This window comes from Ambystoma mexicanum, chromosome 6p, assembly GCF_040938575.1.
Source record: "Ambystoma mexicanum isolate Mex_15411 chromosome 6p, UKY_AmexF1_1, whole genome shotgun sequence".
NCBI lineage: Eukaryota > Metazoa > Chordata > Amphibia > Caudata > Ambystomatidae > Ambystoma > Ambystoma mexicanum.
Genome location: NC_090935.1, coordinates 1,523,153,385 through 1,523,173,624, shown reverse-complemented (window position 1 = coordinate 1,523,173,624; position 20,240 = coordinate 1,523,153,385).

The window sequence follows — 20,240 nt, the reverse complement described above, 5'->3', positions numbered from 1 at the left end:
GACCACTCGAACGCTGACTCCCCTCCAGCCCGTGCCTCCAACCAACAATCACCAACAGCGTGGCACAGGCCGGAGACGGATTAAATAGTCTGTGGCGCATGCGCCAGCCAGTAACTCCCACGGCCTCATGGAAATTTAAGTCCTCGAATCGTCCTAGCCCGTAGATGAATTCTTTCAGCCCTGTGGAGCCCGCAAACCCCAATTTTTAGCATTAAATATGAGAGTAAAACAGGCAGAATCAAAACCTAAACAATTGTTTATTGTGTTGCAGGAATTAAAAGGTACTGTGGTCAAGACATCCACTCCTGAAGACAATGACTGGTGTCAACGCATTCATGATGGCTTTATTAAAAAAAAACAGTGCAACATCAACATGGCATTTAGGGCCAGGTTAAATTGCTACAATCTGTTGACCCTCCTTTAATATCCTCTGATACTGTAACTAATGCACATTCCTTGTCCTTTTCATTTAAAGAAGTAACCAAAAAGGAGGTAATGGAGACAATATATATTATGAAGCCTACACCCTGCAAGGGGGATATCTTTCCAGCTACACTCTTTAGGAATTTTGCTAAAACGCTTGCTCCATGGGTTACACATTTTGCTAACCAGTCTTTTCAAGAGGCCTATTTTCCAGAAAATATCAAGGAGGCATGGATAACCCTACTGATTAGGAAAGAGAACCTTGATCCAACAGTCCCAGGGAGCTATAGACCTATTACGAATGTTCCATTCATACTAAAGATAATTGATAAAACTGCTTGTACCCAATACCAACATTTTATGGAACAAAATGATATTCTGACTACAGAACAATCTGGTTTTCATATGAATTATGGGACGGAGACTGCCCTCCTAGATTGAAAATCTAATATTACAGGCATTATTGAGAAAGGTACTGCAGCTTTACTCTTATTGTTGGATCTCTCCTCAGCGTTTGATTTGGTCGACCATGCACTGTTGGTGAATAGACTGACTGATGTTGGAAAATGCACCCCCATGGCTGCAAATTGGTTCAAGTCTTTTTTGGGACCAAGGACAGCTACAGTGGTCAAAGGTAATGCCCACTTGCTAAGAACACCTTTAACTTGTGGTGTCCCTCAGGGATCATGTTTATCTCCATTGCTTTTTAATGTGTACTGTAAACCCCCTTGTGTTGTGCTTATCTCTTTGGGTGTCCGGTTTGCAAATTATGCTGATGACACCCAGACAGTCTTTTAACTAACTGGGGTTCATAGCGAAGATGTCGTCAGAGTTAATAAAATATTTGCAGCCATACGGATATGGATGGCTGTAAACTTGCTGGCTCTGAATGATTCAGAGACAGAGTTGCTTGTCATCGCCACGCAACAAAAGTAAAAAAATGTAGACCCTCCACTACAAATGCTTCTTGGTCAATGGCAATTCCATTACAGTTTCAGACTCAGTTAAAACATTAAGAGTCCTTTTTGACTCACAACTATCTTTCAAGAAACATGTCTCATATCTTAAGTATTCCTGCTCCTACTATACTAACTTACTGTGGCAGATCCGCCGGTACCTATCAGAGGCCAACAAAGCCCTGATTGCTGCAGCTATTATAAATACGAAGCTGGACTATTGCAACAGTCTTTTGCTGGGCACCTCTAAAGCCAATATAAAAAAGCTCCAAGTGGCATGGAACAGAGCTGTCCGTGCTGTATGTGGACTGGGCATCACTCCCAGATTTCTGCATCTTGTAGCAAGCTGCATTGGCTCCTAGTTGAAGAACAAAGCCAGTTTAAGGGTTCAGTTCTGGTGTTCAAATGTCTCTCGGGTGAAGCCCCGCTCTATCTTTCGACGAAGTTAAAAAGAGTTCCTTTCAGGCAGACCCTGTGTTCAAACAATAGCATGATGTTACATCAGCCACGTGTGTCTCTAAAAAGGATTGGATGAGCTGGCTTTATTACCTGGGCACCAACCATTTGGAACTCACTCCCTTTAGATCGTAGAATCTGTGCTACCACAACTCAATTAAAATAAAAACTGAAAACAATAGTGTTTGATAGAGGGATAGTTTAATAGGTTCAGGTCCCCTGCTTGAAACTGACATGGCATCCATTGTAGTCCACTATTTGATTTTTGTTTGTCTGGTCTTGTGAGTGCCCTGAAGCTTTTGGGTGAGTGGCGCAATATAAAAAACAGATAGATAGATAGACAGACAGACAGAAGGCATGGTCAATCGCTGAGGTGAGACAGGTAAAAAGAAGTCATGGCCAATCCCTGAGGTGAAATTAATAGGAAGGCATGGTCAATCCCTCTGGAAAGACAGGTAAAAGAAAGAGATGGCCAATCCCCGAGGCAAGACAGGTAAAAGGAAAGCATGGTTAAACCCTGAGGTGAGACAGGTAAAAGGAAGGCATGGTCAATCACTGAGATGAAACAAGTAATAGAAAGGCATGGTCAATCACACAGGCAAGACAGATAAAAGGAAGACATGGCCATTCCCAGAGGTGGGACAGTTAGAAGGAATCTCTGGGGCAAAACAGGTAAAAAGAAGGTGGGTCAATCCTTGAGGTGAGACAGGTAAAAGGAAGGTATGGCCAATCCGTGAGGCAAAACAGGTAAAAGAAGGCATGGTCAATCCCTGAGGCAAGACAGGTAAAAGGAAGGCATGGTCAATCCCTGAGGTGAAACAAGTAATAGGAAGGCCTGGTCAATCCATGAGATGAAACAAGTAATAGGAAGGCATGGTAAATCCCTCAGGCGAGACAGGTAAAAGGAAGGCATGTTCAATCCCTGGGGCGAGACAGGTAAAAGCAAGGTATGGTCATTCCCTGAGGTGAGACAGCTAAAAGGAAAACATGGTCAATCCCTGAGGTGAGACAAGTAAAAGGAAGACATGGTCAATCCCTGAGGCAAGACAGGTGAAAGGAAGGTAGGGGCAATCCATGAGGCAAACAGGTAAAAGGAAGGCATGGTCAATTCCTGAGGCAAGACATGTAACATAAAGGCTGGTTAATCCCCGGGGCAAGACAGGTGAAAGGAAGTTATGGCCATTCCATGAGGCGAGACAGGTAAAAGGAAGGGATGGTTATTCCCTGGGGTGAGACAGGTAAAAGGAAAGCATGGCCAATTCCCTAAGGTGAGACAAGTAATAGGAAAGCAGGGTCAATTGCTCAGGCAAGACAGGTACAATGAAGGCATGGTCAATCCCTGAGGCGAGACAGGTAAAAGAAAGGCAGGGTCAATCCCAGAGGCGAGACATGTAAAAGGAAGTCATGGTCAATTCTTAAGGCAAGACAGGTAAAAAGAAGGCATAGTCAATCCTTGAGGCGAGACAGGTAAAAGAAAGGTATAGCCAATCAGTGAGGTAAAACAGGTAAAAGGAAGGCATGGTCAATCCCTGAGACAAGAAATGTAACATGAAGGCTGGTTAATTCCTGGGGCAAGTCAGGTGAAAAGGGGGTATGGCCAATCCGTGAGGCAAAACAGGTAAAATGAAGGCCTGGTCAATCCCTGAGGCGAGACAGGTAAAAGAAATGGATGGTAATTCCCTGGGGTGAGACAGGTAAACGGAAAGCATGGTCAATCCCTGGTGTGAAACAAGTAATAGGAAGCATGGTCAATCGCTCAGGTGAGACAGGCAAAATGAAGGCATGGTCAATCCCTCAGGCAAGAAAGGTAAAATGAGGGCATGGTCAATACCTAAGGCGAGACATGTAAAAGGAAGGCATGGTCAATTCTTAAGGCAAGACAGGTAAAAGTAAGGCATAGTCAATCCCTGAGGCAGGACAGGTAAAAGAAAGAATGGTTAGTCCCTCAGGCAAGACAGGGTGAATCTCTGAGGCGAGATAGGTAAAAGAAAGGTATGGTCAATCCTTGAGGTGAGACAGGTAAAAGGAAGGTATGGTCAATTTCTGAGGCAAGACATGTAAAATGAAGGCTGGTTAATCCCTGAGGTGAGACAGGTAAAAGGAAGAGATGGTCATTCCCTGGGGTGAGACAGGCAAAAGGAAAGCATGATCAATACCTGAGGTGAGATAGGTAAAAATAAGGTATGGTCAATCCCTGGGGCGAGACAAGTAAAAGTAAGGGATGGTCATTCCCTGGGGTGAGACAGGTAAAAGGAAAGCATGGTTAATTCCTGAGGGGAGACGGGTAAAGGGAGGGCACAGTCAATCCATGATGGGAGACATGGGAGAGCAGGGTCCTTCCCTAAGACTAGACAGGTAAATGTCATGTTCAATGTCAGAGAGAAAAAAGCTAAAAAGGAAGGCATGGGCAACCACTGAGGCGAGCCACGAAAAAGGAAGCCATGGTCAACCCATCAAGTTGGACAGTTAGCAGGAAGACATGGTCAATGCGTGAGGCAAGACAGGCAAAAGGAATACCTCTTGTGAGACAGGTAAATGGAAGGCATGGTTAATCCCTGATGTAAGACAGGTAAAATGAAGACATGGTTCATCCCCGAGGATGGCTTAGGGTGGTACACAATCAGGTAATGCATGGATTGTTGTGCCAGTGTAAACACTAGTGTGTTGCAGACAGAAAAGGGGTTCAGATACCAGTGAAAAAGGGGACAGGGCAAAGGAGTGACCTGCAGTCTAGGTGATCAAAAGACCCACATGTTTGCAGAACTGTACTAGAACCAGATATGGCACCAGTCCAGCAAAGGCAAAACAGAGAAGGAGTTTTAGGGAAAGCCACCTATTGGCAACAGGTAGAGATTTATTTTGGCCCTGCGTGTGGATCCTAGACAGCTGGTGACTTGCAGTCAGCAACCAGTAAGGTCAGTGAAGAGATGGATCTGGGGTGTGTGCCTCTTTTCACATGACAAAGGGGTCAATTTCCAATGCCATGGGTACTCAGTGTGGTCGCTTTATAGATGGGGTGGAGGGAATGATTTGTGACTTAGAAAAGGAAGAAGAAGAGAACGTTTGATGAGTTCCTAGCCCCTGGATTTGGGGGTAGATAGTAGAATAAGTGAAATATGAGGCAGACAAACTTAAGGAGGACACTAGAAGGCTTTGATAATCAGAGCTCAGAGTAGAACACAGTAATGTGCACAGCATTGTAGCCCCACCCTAGGAGAAACCCAGAGTGGCATGTTGGCAATGATGGATCTGTGGTAGTGAGCATCAACAAGGTTGATTTGGCAATTGAGGGTGTATTTGGAAAGGACAACAGAGAAGAGAGAAGGGAGAGAGAATTGGAGAGAGCTGGGAGTGAGGGGAGCAGGCCTGAGCAGATGGCCGTGTAGAAGGACTTGGGAGTAGAGATGGCTTGGGCCCAGATGTAATTAGTCTAAGGGGCAACAGGGTAGAGACAAGGAAGGCAAGTGAGGATCTGAGGTAGATGCCACAATGAACATTGTGCCAAAAGGGTAGGCAGAGCAAAGTGTGGCCAGATAGTAGAGTGGACACAGAAGTGAGTTGCTTATTCGCTTCGTATAAATGAGACTGACAAAAATACTGGTAGCTTCCTCAGAACAGAGAATTTCGGCATAAAGAGGTGAAATGGGAATAGTAAGTTGAGGGGTGTGCTGGGTAAAGGAGGTAGCCCCAGGCTGAATTGTGCACTGGGCATTGTACTAAGGGGTATTGCAGCAAATACAATTGTTAAATTCTGAAACAGGTTTTCCAAATATGGGAAAGGATTCACAATGCTAGAGTGTTGGGGTCTTGTGGCCAGAGGTGGGATGGGCTGGAAAAGACTGAGGTTCAGAAATCCTGGAGGACATATTTGGGTATGAAACCGGACATGGTGTCAGTGGTAGCGTTGTCATCTGTGGAGAGTTTGGACAACCCAGTGTCTTTGCTATTGGAGTAAGAGTTATTAGGAAGTGTACGTTGTGGAAGTTACAGCAGCTGTCGGGACATTTGAACTTTGCCCGTAAAATGATGTTCCCTGGCAAGGCATTTTTAGAAGAAGCAGTTGGCCAATCTGGGTTACTGAATCACAGAATCAGGGTATGAGGACGATTGCTTTCTTAACAGAATACACTGGTGTTATGATGTGATTGTAGAGGAAGTAGAACACATGGCACGTTCAAGTTTGTTTTTTACATATGCATATGCAGCAAAAGATGTGAGTTGTGGTTTCTTTTGAGAAGATGTTTGTTTGATATGTGAAGAGTGAGACTGGCGAATCAATGATAACAGTATTGCATTCTTAGGTTTTCCTATCATAGTGGTGGCGATATTATGAGGTGAGAGAGCATTTGTGACAGAAGGATCTTGTTTAACTCTGACAGCCTATTGGGCTCATTTGTGTTCTGGCATTACACATATAAACGTCTGCTTGGAGTGTGTTGTGTGTGAGTGACTAGATAGTGGTCATGTGTGTTGTCTGGGTCTATTGGGTGGGTGTGGTATTCTGCCATTATTAACATAAACAACCTTGCTGTGTATTAAGCATAAGCATCCACACAGTGGGCCTCATAAGGAGTGTTGCGGTAAGGCGTTGTTACCTCGCCGCAACATTCTGAGTTTGCTCGTGGGTGCTGCTCTGGATGCCTGGTGGCACCCGCAAGCAGACCAGGATGGTAGCAGCGGTACAGTTATTAACGGTACCGCTGCTACCATCCTCCCCATTCCCATTGAGCCCTATGGGGGCTCAAATGGCAATAGGGACGTACCGGGTCCGGGTCCCATTACCGGGGCCTCTGAGGTCGAAATGGCCCGGTAAGTCCCCTTTTGCGGGACCCGGACCCGAGTTTGGGGGTAGCCATGTCCTTATTAAGGGCATGGCTACTTCCAAACTCGTAATGAGGCACAGTGTATTTTGCATAAACATCCACGCAGTTTGTCAATACATTAATTGCAAATTAAATGTTATCTGTCAGTATTGGTTGGGTTTATGGGGCTCAATTCCATTCTTGCACATAATTCTCAGAAAGGAGCGTAAGCGGTTTATTATAAAGGCCACTTTTTCTTTGCTTACAGGCTATGAGCATTTTCTAGACCTAATCAGTGTAATGGTACTACATATCTACATGCATAAACATCCACGCTGTGGATTCTGCAATGTTGATGTGTGGGCTTTCCTCATCCGCAAATGATGATTACTGTCACTTCAGGTGAACTGCACATTTACAAATAAATCAATACTTTTCTTCTTTAATAGTGAATATCTCAGCTTTGCCTAATATGAGTTTCGAAATGGTTCAGGCATGCACCAGTTAAATGTATGCAGCTTGGGGTGTACGAACATTTCAAAACTTTAAATGAACAATTTCAAGGAATGCTTCCCAAAAAAGTGTTTTCAGTGGGTCTACTGAAATAGTTAATGAAAAGTCCCTGGATTAACAATGAGTGTTCTTAGTGAGGCAAATCGGAGGCTTACTAAATTCGGTGAACTTTCAGAGACGAGGTCTGTCCTTCCGTACATCTTCTAAAACCATTTTCAAATGGGCACTTTCCCTTTCCCCTTCAAACATCTGCCCCTGTTTCTGTGCAATCTGCACGTTTAAATCTTTACATCTGGCCTGTAATTGTAAACTAAGTTCACCCTGTTTCGAATTCTCCTCTAACTGTACCATTTTTTCACGCATATTTGCCAAGTCACATCACAAGCCTGCAATGATCTCACTGTCCCTTGTTCTCAGTTCAATGAGCCTATGTAAAGCAAACGATTCTTTCGAACCAAGGTGACAAACAATAATTTTGTGTCTTCCGATCCTCGCTATTAAACAGTCTTGATTAATAATGACTGCAACATGATCCTGTCTGCAAATAGCTGCTCAGGTCTTTCCTTATCTAATTCAGAGGCTACCTGCTCTTGCCAACCCAAGATCGTCTATGATGTCCAAGTCAACAAAATGCATAGAATGTTGTTTCTGCGTATGTGCAAGAGTCAGCAATTTCAACTTCTGCCATTTCTGCAGTTTACCAATGTCATTTCCACATAATTCCACTAAAGCAATTCATGAAGAAAAAAGAAAAAAATCAAAGTGCACCCAGCATAACACAGTCTGACCATGCTATGAAGAGGCCACGCCTATCAAATACACCTAGCCAAACATTGCCTGCATTATCCAACAAATATTTAGTGAAATATCTCCAGGCCACTTTCAGCATGTGCAGGAATATGTGTTTCTCTGCAAACACTTGTATACACGTGTTACTAAGATGTACAGAATTAGTTAATTGGCTACCGATTTCCTGCTATGCTTTTATTCTGGGATTTCTGGCTAGTGACTCACAAGACTAAATGCTGAGCTAAGCACACTAGGTTTTTCCACTGACAATACCAGATGCACCAGAATTTGACATTGCATATGAATGATTGACTAGGCCATACTAAAGACAGGCATGCTTTCATGATTCTGCACATTTATAAGGTCTGTTGAAAATTCCAGCACCACAATGAGACATTTACATGTACAGGGTATGAGAAAAACATTAGCAAAGCATCAAACTGGATGTGCCTTTTATAATAGGAAGAAAAAAGATAACATTCAATTTCACATTTTACTATGCACTTTGCATTGGGAAAGAAAACAACTCTACACCTTGTGGATCAGTGCAACCTCATTTGACATTTACCATCCCTCACTCGTATACTTTTAACGGACTGATGGTAAAGTTGGAATACACCTTCACATAGAGTTCAATGAGGCAAGTACACCTTAGAAATACCCCCACCTGCTAAAGGCCCCTTTTTACTTCAGCTTACAATAAATCAACAGATCCGACCATGCATGTTATCAACAGGAGCGAGTCAGACTATGCAACTTGCTTTTGTTATTCAGCTTTTGTAATTCAAGACATTTATTAGCACACGCTTGTATTAGCACACGTTTAAACTTCCTGGATAAACCCCAAACCTCGAAAGAATACCTCTTCTCTTCAAGCAAATCGATGTGCCCATTTAGCAAACTTGGCAGAATATGTGCATTCTTTATCTGTAACCTTGGGAGTAAAACTGACAAGCTTATAGCACTCCTACAGAACTCCCCCTTTTCAACAACTTATTATTTGCGCACAGGAAAACACATTTGGTCTCCAGTGCATAGAGAACGAGTGGGTTTCCCCCTTTCGTGCCTAATTTGACACTTCATTAATTAGATCTCTAATTAACTATTCCTCTTTTATTATGTCACTAATACTTACCAATGGTGCAATGCCGATTTTGCCAGCATGGCTGGATGCCCTTTGTCTCATGGCATGGGGACTCATTCCTGCTCTCTACCACACCAGCTGCCTGCAGGAGTACAGCAAGGTCTCCTGGCACCCATCCCAACTCATCGGTCACCAGCCAGCAACCAAACCCAACTCTTTGATTTTTCTTTTTCTCCTTTCTCTCTCTTCTTCCTCTACTCAATCCTTCTCTAGCCAACCCATTTTCTCTTCTCTTCCCCCAGCTTTTAAGCTCTTCTTCTTTCACCTCCCCTCTGCCTATATAGTCGGATAAATCCATTACCCCTTTCTCCTCCGATTCTCAGATGTTATAAGTCAACCATCACCTCCCCGTTTAGCCAGCTCCCCCATTAACTTTCAAAACCCTTTCTGGTTCTCCACAGTGACCTTTGTACAGCACCTTTTCACCAGCCCGGTTGAAATATGCATCCTGACATCCTTTCTGACTTTCCTGTTTGAACAAAGGAGCTGTTTTTGCACAAAAAAACATTCTGCTGCCTTATTGTTCTCTGAATCTACCACCCGCCAAGCACACCGTTGTGCAGCTTTCACATGTTTGCCTTTATTTCCTAGGCTGCAGCAGGTCTATGGCCTAAGTAAACCACTCTCATCCGAATAATGTCAGTAGGATTATAATTAGTTACTATTAGAGGTGTAAGTATTTAGTAATGTTAAGATCGTTAGCAGCCTACATTAACCTGTGCTATGCTATGTTAGTATGCTATGTTATGCTCCAGATCAACCCCCTCATTAGTTTACCCTCAGTGCCTCACATAAGTGCCAAGTTACACCTATCACATGCTGCAACACTAGAATCTTTTTAAAAATGGCACACACTACCACTATTGATGTCAGTGGGTCTGCTGAAATTAGTGCACGGTTATAATTTGTGTACTAATTACTCCAACAGGCCAGATGGACCCAACATACAGCCACAAACACAGGAGCCAGGATGGCCAAAGGACAGGTGAAAATCTCATGGCACTGTTATTTCAGAGTTGATGGTACTCTATATGGCATTAAGGGGTAAAATGCAAAAGTGCACTGGTCTATAAAAAAGAAAACACTGTAAAAGTGTCCGCTGCCACCAGCCCATCCTGGACACATCATGCACGTAACCAAAAAGTATCTAAAAACAAAGTTACAGTGACACAAAGTGTCCCTACCACACTTCACTGATGGTGATGGGTGCAGGAAAAATAAACAAAGCACTTTGCAATGGAGAACTCCTGCACTGATAGCCATAGTGAATGACCAGTGCCCCCACACCAGGTGAGGTGAGCTAAGCAAGGTAAGTGGAGCAAAAAGGCTTCACTTACCTGGAAAAGTCAGTAAAGGTTCAGAACAAAAGCAAAAAGAAGAGAGTAAATATTACAATGTTGTGCTGTTTCACAACTCAGCACCATTTTATCAGACATGCCAGCACCAGCAATCATGTCAAAAAAATAGTTATCAATGATGCAAGGAAGATCCGATAACATCAATGCTAAATGCCCATTTCTGTCAGAGTAACATTTGAGTAGCTTTTATGCTTTACCGTTTACCACCAAGATAAAAGAAGCAACAGCTCTGCTCAGAACTTGCTTGCACATTTTACGCTTTATGCCAGATATTTCGTTCCTTGCATAGCTTATGGAGTGATTGTGTCACAATAAAAGCACAACTTTTATAGAGCATGTCTTATTTTATGCTTTCATTGTCCAGCCCTCTTACAAACTCTGCCTGCTGCCTTTTATTGTTGATTCCTCATCTCTTGCACCATTTCCTGCATGACTGATACCACAGTGCAAGGAAGGAAAAAAGAGAGAGCTAGAGGGAGTGAGAAAGAGTTACATATGGAGAGAGGAAAAAAAGATAGATGAAGAGATACAGGGATCAGAGCTAGTCTAAGAGACACTTGCAGAGAAACCAGCTAAGACTATGACAAACTGGAAGAAATAGGATGAAGTAGAAGTACTCCAGATAAAGGACCAAAATAGAGGACTAGAACTAAGGACTAGCACTTTTACTAAGTATAAGGACTAAGGACTAGGAAAAACAAATTGGGACTAAGAAGAAGGTTTAAGATTAAGGAGTATGACTAGGACCAAAGAAAAGGATGGAAATGAAGGGCAAATACTAGGGTGAAAGATTTGGACACAAGTGAAGGACTAAGACAAAAGTGAAGGACTAGGATGAAGGAAAAGGATGACAATGAAAGAGTAATACTAGGGTGGAAAACTAGGACAAAAGTGAAGGACTAGGATGAAGGAGAATAAAGACTGGGATGAAGGAGTAGGAGAAGGAGAAGGCCTGTGGAGAAAGAAGAAAGGAAAGGATTTGGATGGAGAAGAAGGAGGACTGGGGAGAAAGGTGAAAGAAAGGGATTTGAATGAAGAAGACAGAAGTGGAACAAAGGAGAAGGTGACGGACTGGGATAAAGGGGGCCATGATCAAGGTGAAGGACTGGGAAGAAAGAGAATGACTGGGATGAACAAGAAAGTGGGTTGAAAGAGAAGGAAAGTGTGGCATGAAGGAGGAGAAAGACTCGGATTAAGAATTACTTAGATGAAGAAGAAAGAAAAGTACCTGGGCAAAAGATAAGACAGACTGGGAAATAAGGAGGAGGACCTGGATGAAGGAGAAGGACTGAGATGAAAAAGAAGGAGAGGAACTGGATGTAGGAGAAGGACTGGGATGAAGTAGGACTGTTATTAAGGAGAAGGGAAACCAGTATGAGGGAGAAAAAGGAGTGGGATGAAGGAAAAGAAGAAGGGCTGGGACAAATAAAAGGATATGGAAGAACTGGGACCAAGGGAAAGTGAAGGACTGTGATACAGGAGAAGGACTGGGAAGGAGAAGTACTGGAGTGAAGAAGGAGAATGACTGTGATGAAGAAGACAGAGAAGGACAGGGGAAAATGTGAAGGACTTGGATGAAGGTGAAGGACTGGTATGGGGGAAAAGGCGAAGGATTGAGATGCAGAATGCGATGTAAGAGAAGAACTGGGACCAAGGAGAAAGCAAAGGACAAAGAAAAAGGAGGAGTAGCTTAAAGGAGAAAGATTGAGATACAAGAGAAACAGAAGAACTGGGACAAAACAGGACTGGAATTAAAGAGAAGGACTTGGACAAAGGAGAATGAGTGAGTCGAAAAACTAGGGGTTCGACTCGGGTGAAGGAGACAGAGAAGGATTGGGATAAAACAGAGGGAGTAGGACTGGGATGAAGGGGGAGGACTGGGAGGCAGGGAAAGGACTGCAATGAAGCAGAAGAAGAAAGACTGGGACGAAGGAGAAATTAAAACAGTTGGCAAAAGGAAGAATAGAAGGACTGGCACACATAAGAAGAGGTGGAACATAGAAGGGAAAGGAAAAAAGAGAAGGAGAAGAAGAATAAATGGGGTGAAGCAGAGGGATTTGGAGGAAGGAAATGGGGAGAATTGGGAAGAAGGAGGAGAAGGAGGACTGAAATGGAGGAGTAGATAAAGGAATAGGATGAAAGAGAAGGACTGGTATGAACAGGAAAGAATGGAATGATGACAAATGGCTGGGATGAAGGAGAAGGACTAGTTCAATTGAGAAGGAGAAGAACTAAGACAAATTAAAAGAACTGGGATGAAGGAGAAGGACCAGGGTGAAGGATTGGTATGAAGAAGGGCCTGAATGATGAAGAAGGAATAGATGAAAGGAAAATAATTGGGACAATGAAGAAGGAACAGGAGTCGGATGAAGGAACAGGACTGGGAGGAAGGGAAAGTACTGGAAGGACGGGAGAAGAAAAAGAAAAAGGAAAGGAAAAAGGAGAAGAAGGTGGAGAAGGAGAAGAACTGGGATGAAAAGCAAGCAGAATGACTGAAACAAAGAAGAAGGACTGGGATGAAGGAGAAGGACTGTGACAAAAGGAGAGGGAGAAGGACTCGGTTGAAGGACAGAGACTTGTCAGAAGTGGCCAACAGCAACTGCCTTGCTAGTGGAGCGACTTGATGAGTTAGTGAGTCAGCTGGTCTGATGTGTGGACGCAGAAAGGGTCTTTCCTCTCTCCGGTCTCTCAGGTCCTTGTGTCCCGAGTTATGTCAAGTTGTGTGTGAGAGTAGAGAAACTGCGTAATACTGCAGAGAGTGCTGCATCAGCATGGCCTGGGTTCCCGGTTCCGCCTTCGGGCCATTAATCAGGTGTTCCTTAGGCAGTGAGTTGAGAGCTTGTGTCTCCCGTATCCAGGAAAGGAGGCCTCTGTGCTTGGATAATATACAAGCAGACACCACAACCTCTTTTTTTTTTACTTGGTGGGTAGGTTGACTCACCGGCCCAGCCGGAAGGGTGGCTTAGTGACTCAGTGACTGAGGGAAGTAGACCCTTTGAGCTGAGCTCACTATTGTTACTCACTATTGCGACTACAGATATTGCAGGTATTAACAAATTAACTAAATTAAGCTGAGCAACTTTGGGGGAGGTGGCCCCCACTGTATCCCTTAAGCAGTAAAGTGCAGAATCCTTCTGAGAATCCTGAGGCTGTGCCTGCTGAGACAATACCTAATTGGTTGAGCACTTCAAATGTCCTTAATGCCCTAATTTGTATTCCGGCACTAACAAGCACAGCCCAGGTTGTCCCCCCCAGAACTTGCCTCAAATGGGCAGAGAGACATAATAGACCTATAAGTGAAGGAACTTGGTGATAATCCTGGAGGGGTTCGAACCCCATGGAATAAAATCACTGCATATATTAGTAAACCTGCTTGCGGGGCAGGGATAGAATTTGCCTTGGAAAATTCATCAAGGGTTGGGGAAGAATTTGTGGATGCTGAATTATTGGTCGGAGCTTTGATCTGTAATTTTCAATCAGATAAACCTGATCAACACGATCCCTTACCCCCTTTGCATTGTCTACGCCATTGGGGACTATTCCTTTGCATCTGCCTGATGCCATGCTGACTGAGGTAGTCTTGAACCTGATTGCGACGAATGCCATTTTTACCCCTGCGCCCCACCCCTATGTAATGTTAGGACCCACCTTGAGGTGTCCTTCACGCCACCCATGTCTCCTATTTCTCCTACACTTTCACCAGCAGCTACATGCAGAGGAGTAAGAGCCACCCCTTCTACTTCTACTTTGCCCTCTTCTCGATTCTTTGCCAGGTCTATCTTGGCGCAGGATCGAGTCCCTGCAATAAATCCTAGTTTAATGTTGTCGATGACCTTGACACACTATCTTTTTTAAAATTATATGAATCAATCAATGACAGTCTTAAGGACCACTCAACGCTGTTAGCTATGCTTCATTCTAAAGTGATTTTATTTGAAGGTTTCATAACAGCACTTAAATCCAATGTGGTCTCTTCAGATACTGCTTCAACATCTTCAGTTAGTTTTCCTCAAGAGCAGCCATGGGGAACTAATTTGTAATTGCCAGCTACTAAAGTGGCACCTTTAATGGTGGGCTCAAATGAGAGGCGATCCTTGGGATCTCTGAGCATCTTAAGGTAAACAGTAAATTTGCCACAAAGCCCTCATCAAGAGCCCTTTTGCGTGATATTTAACAGTGAGAAATCTATTGCCGCTATCACTCCATCTGAAGATGCAGGGGAGTCACCTCTGGAATATTCTATTTTTTTTACCAAAGGTGGAAAAAGAGACAAGAAGGAAAGAAGACTATGCAGTCGAAGACATCAGAAAATCAAAAACCTCCACCAAGAAAATTTCTCCATACCTTGAAGGTGCTGCTAGAGTCTGTTAGTAACCAAAGCAAATGCAAGTTTTATTCCGCGTCAGCGAAGCTGACAGATTGTTGATGCAGTAACAGCACTGCCACAGGATAATGCCCAGAATTCAGATGTTTTAGCCGATCAACTGGATTTTACGCTGCGCTCAATTGAGGACAGTTCAGACCAAGTAGAAGAGCATCCAGTACTATCTGTGGAAGGCTCCCAAAACTCGGCTGTTCCTACAGTCCCATTGAACTTGAATAAGCAAGTCCATTCACAAGCGCAGGTTTATGCCCCTGCGTTTTTGACATCGGAACAAATAAGATGCTTGGTGGATTTAAAGGGTCGATCATCTATTTCTCTGCAGCCTCAGAATGTGAGCGCTAATCTACCGGTGATGAAAAAAGCTGTAGAGTGTACGCCAGTAAAGAAGCAGGATTTGCACACATGTTTGCTTTTAGCAAGACTGACGACTGCAGATGACTCCTTAATTTTAAATCAGGGCAACGTTTTTAATTTATTAAATGTTACACCCATATTATGTGCAATTGAATCCAGTGATATTAATTGGGTAGAGTTTGTAAATGATAAACACTTCTTGGACCAGCCACAATGCTGCTTCCATTGAGTTTTGTCCCACGGAAGTGGACACAGTCAAAATAGTGGATACTCCACTATTTTTAGATTGGAGATTGGTTGATGGAAGGTTTTACTCACAAAATGAGGCCAAATTAAGGGAGTGTTTGAGGAGATGTTGGAAGATATGCAAAAAAATTTAACTGCCATATGTAAAAAGCACACTTCAGAGATAGGGAGGCTTAATAAAGCGCTTGATTCTCTGCAACTTGCATTTCAGAATAATCCTGTTTCAGAGGCAGCCTGGATCCAATACTTTGAGTGTACCTTTGCTAAGAGTACGCAAGAAATTGAATTTATTTTGGATACTCAAGAAGTGGAGTGGGATCTTCCTTGTGAGAAAGAGGACATTTTAGTTCTTATTAAGAAAGCGAGTAACTCTACAACCCCACATCATGATGTCCTATCGAATGGCACCATCCTGAAGAAATTTACAGAATAATGGACAGAATGTCTATACATTATTTTTTAACAAGTGCTGAAAAATAAAAAGATTCACCCTTCCCGGAAATCGGCAGTGATCATTTTGATTTTTAAGAAAGGCGATTGGTCGAATCCCAAAAATTATCAACCGATCGCACTTCTTGATATTCCAGGGAACATCTTTGCTTCTCCGGTTTTGGCTCAACTAAAGGGTTGGATCGTAAAGAGTGGTAGAGGTGATTGATATATATATATATATACACATATACATATATATCAATTAGGCTTCCTGAAAGGTGTTGGGACATCCTTAAATAGGTTCATTCAAATTATCTTTTTTAAATGAACACTATCCAAGGGCGCTACCATCTATCTACCTTGCCTACATTGATTTTTCCCTAGCCTTTGACAGCCTCGATTATAACCTCTTGTAGGCCAACCTTTTAAAGTGGGTTTGTCCGGGAGGCCTGGTCAAAATTACAGCTGCTTTATATAGTGAAACATCCCTGCAAGTACAATTGAATCAAGAAGGGAAATTGACAGGGGAGATTCACACATATAGGGGGTTGAAGCGAGGTTGTTCACTTGCACCTGCATTATTTAATCTTTTTATATCAGATCTGGGTGACACATTGACTAAGGCTAGAGCCTTCCTCACCCTGTATCAATAAATGGTTGATTGGCTGGACGTTGTTTGCAGATGATCTGGGACCAGAGGGCAATCGGCCTGGAGAGGCAACTCAATATGCTGCAGGAGTATGCCACTAACAATAACCTACCGGTCAAGGGCCTCAACATGAGTTGGGCGGTATCGCAATTAGTGTTACCGCAACTTGGTCGGGATATCTAACTGCAGTGGAGCTGTTAGTCCCCATTCATTATTAGTCCATAGGACTTTGTGGGGTTTTTCGGCGCTATTACTGGTAATAGTGCCAGCGATAATAGTGACGGAAAGGGGCAAAAAGCTGGAGATTTAGAGTTACTGTCGCATTTCTGCCGCTCCGTCCAATCCCTGATGAGGCATCTCCGAGTCAATGAAGATGTGTGTGCAAACCCTGAAGAAAAAAAAGTAAGACAGATTATAAATGCCATCTAAATAAGGTGCCACTGGTGATAATGTACTTGTTTACCTACTTAGGTTTATGTATTAACTCCAGCATTCCAGCATTTCAGTCATCCCGAATCAGAATATTTGGAAAACGACGGCAAAGGGTCTCAAGCTGAAGGGTGTGCTCTGCATACAAGTTTTGGGCACTTTCCTCCATTGCCAGTTCTGCAATTTTATAAGAAGAAGGCTGTCCCGATGTTATTTTACGGGGCAGAAACCTCTATCTGTTTACCAGCTAAAAGTATGCAACATGCTGGGAGCTCTTTTCTCTAAAACAGTATTGAGCTTGCTGAAGAGTCCTCCAACACAGCCAACACGGCCAATTCGTTCTGAGCAATGCTGCAGGCACGAAGCGAGGCCTAGTAAACAGTGCCCCATGGCAGTCAGAGGAGAGAGAAGCGACACGCAGTCACGGCCAGAAAGGACATGAAATAAAGGTGAGGTGCCGAATCCGCGCCCCGCCTTTCCTTCTGAATAGGTGCTAAGCACTCAGGAGGCTCAGGAAGTAGGGCACACAACCACAACAATGGGAGGCACCCTCCAGGTGTCCAGACAGTCGGTGCGGGGCCAGTCTGGGGGCTGGCCCATAGCCCCCACACGTGCCCAACATGGACCTAGGACCAATATAAGGAGCTGCAATGCTGCAGACAAAGCACAATCAGTTTGGGACCCTGTCGGGGACCCAAACTCAATGAATACACTGCGGAGGCAGAGTCTTGTGCTTTTTCTTTTCCACAGTAACCCTCCCACCCTAGAAAAAGGGAGAGAACCAGCAGAAGAAGAGGCAGGACACCATACGGTGACCACACACAAGTCGTGGGACAACAAAGAGGCACGGGCCAGAGGGGCTAACCTCAGGACCCGGTGCCCAAAAGTACAAAATACCATGATATATGATTATTACTATTGTATCAGTTTATGACCATATCTGTACAAATAAAAGTCCACGGCCCTTTTTATTTGCCAACAACAAAACATAGTTGTTGTGTGATATTTGGGTGGTGGGGAAAGATCAACTGCAGACACCGCAACACAAAAATGTGCATATTTTCTGACTGCTCATGGGTCCACTGGTTACAAGTCAGGGCTGCTGTCTTTGCAGGCCATAGTTAGTTGGAAAACTCTTCACTTTTTCAGAAAATGCCTCTTAGAAGAAGGTAGGTCTATTTTACTATTCTTGAAAGAGGCCCTGAGCGGCGACAAGGAGAAATGTTTGCTACAGTGGAAAGGGGGTTGTGCTCAGATTTTAGACCCAGTAGATGTCACAGTAGTACCTCAAACCAAGCGCGTTAAACCCAAGGTGTGGTAGCGCGATTGGCTACATACCCAAGTTGTTTGCAAGTCGTATTCATTATTTGATAATTTAATAATGAAACAAAAGCGCTGAATGATCGGCATGGGTATTTATCAATACAGAAATCAGTTCTTGAGTTTGTGTTTGTTTGAATGTGTATCAGACGTTTGAAGTTTTACATGTTGGCTCGTCGTTAGAAAAGGGGAATGTGTTTGCATTTATTGCTATTTTGTACTGTACTGGCGGCGTTGAGGATTTTGCATTTTGGAAATATATTCGCAGATTAGGAAGCATTATCTGCTGAAGAATGGAGGAGGGTGCTAAGCAGTGGTGACGGCACAGTGATGATTCTAGCATGATTAGATTTTTAAATGCAGTGTTTGTGTTAGTGTTAAAACTCGATTTATGATGAAATGTTGTTTTTAAATTGGATTTCTACTTGTTATGGAATTCATTGTTAATCAAAGTACTGTATTCTCAGTTTTAACTAACATTATATCTGCAATTGTGAGATGAATGTGTTTCTGTATATAGAAGTGTTTGTAATAAGCCAAACACTTGATAAAAAAGAAAATAATAATAATAATAATAATTGAAGGAGAAACGGGGCTGCACTTAAGAAAAAATAGTTGGGTGGAGGGGGACGGTGAAGGACCGAGACCAAAGAGATGAACTGGGAAGCAGGAAAAGGACTGGGCAAAGGCAGAGAAGAACAACTTGGATGAAGATAAAGAAGGACTGCAATGGAGGAGAAGATAAAGGATTAGGACAAAAGAGAAGGACCGGGATAATGGAGTGGACTGGACTGAAGGCAAATGACTGGGACAAAAGAGTAGTATCAGTACAAAGGAGGAGAAGAAGAAGACCCACAAGAAGAAGTACCAGAATGAAGGGGAAGGACTGGGGCAAAGGAAAAGGAGTAGGATGTAGGAAGACTGCAATGAAGGAGTGATAGAAGGACTTGGGTGAGGAAGAAGGAGAAGGATTGGGGCCAGGGCAGGGAAAGTCTGAGGCAAAGGAAAGAGGCTGGGATGAAGGAGAATATGGAGAAGAACGGAAAGGAAATGGAAAAGTACTTGAAAAAGGAGGAAGCATTAGGTTGGAGGAGAAGGACTTGGCGGAAGGTCTCAGGGCGAGAAACAGACTGTGGTTTATCTTCAAACATTTCCATAAAGTGCATGGCTCAGCAGTACTCGTTTGTCTACTTGTGTTTGCACCGAGACCTGCTGTCAGACAAAGGAATGGTGAGCTGCAGGTCACAACCAAGCTGTTTGGACGCATGCACACTGGGATGCTGGAAATGCATTGGAGGGACAGGGCTTCCATGTCCTTGTCCTGTACTCCGTTTATCATGTGTATTCTGTGTTATGTTTCGCACCGGAGTCCATGTGAGACTCCTGGCAGTGAAGCTCTTCTTCTTTTTGGTTGTGGTGAACAGACCCTTGGGATACCCTTATGGCACCCATGGGTGGGGGTACAACCCTGTACCCCTAGTGTATGTTTTGGGCACCTGTGTGTGGCCCACAGAGCAGGGTATGGGCTGGTGGCAGCACCATGCTGAATGTGAGAGGTGCTCTGAGTATCCTCCACTTTGGGATACCCAGACCCTGCCCTTGGAATCAGTTGATTCCTGATAGGAGACAGCATGGCCCCTGTGGCCTCTTGCTTTCTATTGCCTGTTACATTGTTTTCCCAAAGTCCTGGGAAGCCCTGACTCTGTTGGGTGGAAGTTCCATATATGCTGTTGTTGTGAAGTCCAGGCCAGACTGGCTGGAGCCTTCCCAATGACTGTATGTTGCGAGTACACCCTTGGGGTGGGACCTGGGTGAATTGTGTTTGTGACCAATATACATTTCATGTTATGGGTGTCTGGTGTGTGACACAATGAGACAGCCCTGCCCAAAACTGCGATGAATGCAGTGTGCAGTGCTGAATGGCTGGGTGCTTGTCCCAATGCACATTCCTTGTTGTGAGTGTCTGGATGCGGAAGAAAGGCCTG